At 42.7% G+C, this 4571-nt stretch overlaps 1 pseudogene; it reads left to right on the top strand.

Annotated features, from left to right (window-relative positions):
• The first annotated feature begins 772 nt into the window (after nt 1-772).
• On the top strand, nt 773-4292 carry LOC147378726 (ribonuclease P protein subunit p38-like; annotated as a pseudogene).
• The last annotated feature ends 279 nt before the right edge of the window (nt 4293-4571 follow it).

Raw genomic sequence — 4571 nt, forward strand, 5'->3', positions numbered from 1 at the left:
TCAGCAAAGTGATGTCTCTGCTTTTTAATATACTGTCTAGGCTTGTCATAGCTTTTCTTCCAAGGAGCAAGCCTCTTTTAATTTCGTGGCTGCAGTCACTGTCCAGTGATTTTGGAGCCCAAGAAAATAAAATCTGCCGCTGATTCCATTTTTTCCCCATCAATTTGCCATGAAGTGATAGGACTGGATACCATGCTTTTTGAATATTGAGTTTTAAGCCAGCTTTTTCACTCTCCTCTTTCACATTCATCAAGAGGATCTTTAGTTCCTCTTCACTTTCTGCCATTAGGATGGTGTCATCTGCATATCTGAGGTTGTTTATATTTCTCCCAGCAATCTTGATTCCAGTTTGGGCTTCATCCAGCCCAGCATTTTGCATGATGTACTCTGCATATAAGTTAAATAAGCAGGGTGACAATATACAGCTTCGACGTACTCCTTTCCCAATTTTGAACCATAATTGGGAAGTGTGTTATTTACTAGATATTTATTTACAAAATGTTATGGCCTGGGGAGCATACTGGGTTAAATAAAATGAGAGAATGATTTAAAGGTAACACTGATACATTTTCTGCTGGATCCTAAATGTGTTTTTATTATCCAATTAAAATTTTTAAGAACATTTATCTCCATGGGCAATCTAAGCTAGTTTCTTTTTAAATACAGAGTAAAGTCTAGTTCCCCCACCTCCTCCCTTTCCACACTTTTTTAATTCATTCTTTCTCTCTGTTACTTGCAACAAATAACAAATGCACACCATAAGCTAAGCACCATGCTAAGCTCTAGGGATCTGGATGTGAAAGAAACAAATGAGATGACCATCTGCATGGCACTGAGACCCCAACAGAGGGTACAGAGGAATAAGCAGTTTAAGTAACATGTGACAACTGCCTTGAGAAAATGCCAGTACTCAGGAAGTGCTTATCAGGAACAACTGGCTTTTTTGTCCTTCAAGGAAAGTTTCCCAGGGCAAGAGCATCTGACCCTGAAGTCTACATGAGAGTTAGGCTAATAGTGTGGATTGTGAGAAGAGTGTGTCAAGCAGAATATAGGTGAAGATCTGGAGGTACAAAAGAAACTGATGAGTTAGAAGTCTAAGTAGTTTAGGATGGTCAGAGTGAAGACTTGGGAGTGTTAGACCTGAGATAGCAAAGTGAGATGAGGAAAGCTAATCTGATTCTTCTTAAAATGTAGGTTTTTCTTCTAAAGTGGTAAAGTCCATTGGAAAACCATAAATTGGTGAGTGACAGGGTAACATGTGGACTTTAAAATAATTTCTCAAGAGATAGTATACAGAATAAATGTAAAAAGAAGAAAGCCTAGAAGGCAAGAAACTAGAAGGGTGTTACCTGATCCAGGCAAGAGGTGGGCTATAGTGCTGATTTCCAGAGTAAAAAGGTGCGGCACTCAAGAAAGAGGTCAGAGTAAAGTAAATGTTTATGGTTTATTTATTCATTCATTTATTTTTACAAATATTCATTGCATATCTACTATGTCTAATACTTGGTACTTGAGTATTAGGTGCTGGAGTTACAGGAAAGAACAAAAGAGACAAAAGTCTTGTCTTCATAGGATTTATAATCCAGTTGAAAAGACAACATCAGAAAAGTAAGTGAAATACATAGTCTATCAGAGGATCATAAATGGTGAGAAGAAAAATAAAGCAGGAAGGAGATAGCAGGAGGCTGGTAAGGATATGAGATTTTAAATGAGATAGTCAAAGAAGTACTCATTGATATTGGAGCAAAGATCTGCAGAAATCAAGGAAGCAAACCATGTAGATGTTGGGAAGGAGGGATCCAGAATGAGGAGGAGAAGACAAGGAAGAAAAATAAAAGATATTTTATTTTATTCTTTTCAGTTTTATTTATTTATTTTTAATTTACAATATTGTATTGGTTTTGCCATACATTGACATGAATCCGCCATGGGGGTACATGTGTAACGCATCCTGAACCTCCCTCCCCATCCCATCCCTCTGGGTCATCCCAGTGCACCAGCCCCAAGCACCCCGTATCATGCAACAAACCTGGACCAGCGATTCGTTTCACATATGATAATATACATGTTTCAATGCCATTTTCCTATATCGTCCCACCCTCGCCCTCTCCCACAGAGTCCAAAAAACTGTACTATACATCTGTGTCTCTTTTGCTGTCTCGCATACAGGGTTATCGTTACCATCTTTCTAAATTCCATATATATGTGTTAGTATACTGTACTGGTGTTTTTCTTTCTGGCTTATTTCACTCTGTATAATAGGCTCCAGTTTCATCCACCTCATTAGAACTGATTCAAATGTATTCTTTTTAATGGCTGAGTAATACTCCATTGTGTATATGTACCACTGCTTTCTTATCCATTCATCTGCTGATGGACATCTAGGTTGCTTCCATGTCCTGGCTATTATAAACAGTGCTGTGGTGAACATTAGGGTACACGTGTCTCTTTCAATTCTGGTTTCCTCGGTGTGTATGCCCAGTAGTGGGATTGCTGGATCATAAGGCAGATCTATTTCCAGTTTTTTAAGGAATCTCCACACTGTTCTCCATAGTGGCTGTACTAGTTTGCATTCCCACCAACAGTGTAAGAGGGTTCCCTTTTCTCCACACCCTCTCCAGCATTTATTGCTTGTAGACTTTTGGATAGCAGCCATTCTGACTGGCATGAAATGGTACCTCATTGTGGTTTTGATTTGCATTTCTCTGATAATGAGTGCAAAAGATATTTTAAAATAAATCACCAACTCAATGGACATGAGTTTGAGTAAACTCCGGGAGTTGGTGATGGACAGGGAGGCCTGGTGTCCTGCAGTCCATGGGGTTACAAAGAGTCAGACACTACTGAGCGACTGAACTGATAACTGAACTGAACTGATACAAAGAATATTCTAAAAATAGACGTTTAGCTACAATTCTTTCTCCACTGTTTGGGAGGGCCTTGACCAGAGCCCTCCCCTCTCCCCTGTTAAACTCAGGGTTTTTAAGAGATCAGGCCTTGCTCTTTTGTGGCATCCTAAGCCAACTTTCCTGTTTGGAAGTGTCCCAATGCAGAAGAACAATAAAGAATCCTCCTGGGATTCAGGAGCCACAGGAGACTCGGGTTCTATCCCAGGGTCAGGAAGATCCCCTGGAGAAGGGCATGGTAACCCACTCCAGTATTCTTGCTGGAGAATTCCATGGACAGAGGAGCCTGGCAGGCTACAGTCCAAAGGGTCACAGAGAGTCAGACGCGAGTGAAGCAACTTAGCACGCAGGATGTAGAAGTATGAAAAGTGTTCTCTGAGCGTTTTTGCACCTTCCCTCTTCCCCACCCCAAGGCAAGGTCTCTGTGCTCGCACATTGATAGACTGTTCTGGAGCCTCTTTGATGCTTCCAGTCTTGGCAAAAGACCCCTCCTGCCTGGAGTCCACCAAGATCTTTCTCTGACACCTTTCTAACTGTGCCACTCCTCTGCTTTGAATGTGACAGCTGCTCCTGAAGATGGAGCTAATGCCCAAAGCACAGAACTGATTTTCAGAATGGCTGCAGCCCCCAAGTGCCAGGGAGTGGCTCCAGGCTGAAGAAGAGACCTTTACCTGTGAAGGCAAGGCTGAATAACCCAGGGCAGCATCGGCTGGGGTGCCTTAGCCAGGGAGGATATGAATTTCATACTGCAGACCCGGGAGGACAGAATTAAATCTCTCCAGCTTCAGAAGGTTGTGGACAGGAAGAGAAAGAAAAAGCAGACATCTTTGGGAAAATAAAGAGATAGGATTCGCATGGATGTGGACCCTGATGAGGAGCAGAAGGAGGAAAAGATGGAAGGTGACCCTCAGGCGTCAGGATGGACTCCCACCGACTTCAGGAAGCAGCAACCCCATCGGCATCCGCGAGGTCACCAGAGCGCCGGAGGGGAACAAGCTGTTCTTGGCCTTGGTGTGTCTGTCGGCCAAGCCAGCCATCGTCACTGCACACGTGAGGCAGCTGAGCCATCCGCGGAAGTACCGCCATCTGCCGGATGCCCCAGCCCAGCCAGAGGCTCGCACCCACCCTGGGCTTAAAATGACTCCTGAGCTGAAAATACGTCCTGGCCTTGGGATTCAAAAGAAACACCAATGCCTTTAGGGAACAACTGAGGGCCATCACGCCCAGAGACCCCCAGTCTAAATGTACAGTGACCCGGAGAGTACCTGGAGACAGAATCTTCGGAAAGCCTGAGACAAAGAGATTTTGGACACTTCCATTAAAGAATTATCTAAACCACAAAGAAAGTTCACTGAGGGTCAGCAAACTGTAATGTTACACCCCTGAAAATAAACTGATTCCAAGCCCCAAAAAAGATAAGGAAACCACTCAAAATCAAAAAAAAAAAAAAAGAAAAAAAACAAACAAACAAAAACATCTTCAAAGTAATCTTGGATAAACCTGTCACTTCATACAGTTGTAACATGACACTTCATAAAGAAGTCTTGGGGATGCCTGGATGGTACAGTGATGAGGAATCTACCTGCCAATAAAGGAGACACGGATTCGATCCCTGTGTGGGGAAGAACCCCTAAAGTAGGAAATGGCAACCCATTCCAGTATTCT

Source organism: Bos grunniens, chromosome 2, assembly GCF_055505025.1.
Source record: "Bos grunniens cultivar Pamir isolate PY7600 chromosome 2, Bosgru_T2T1.0, whole genome shotgun sequence".
Lineage (NCBI taxonomy): Eukaryota > Metazoa > Chordata > Mammalia > Artiodactyla > Bovidae > Bos > Bos grunniens.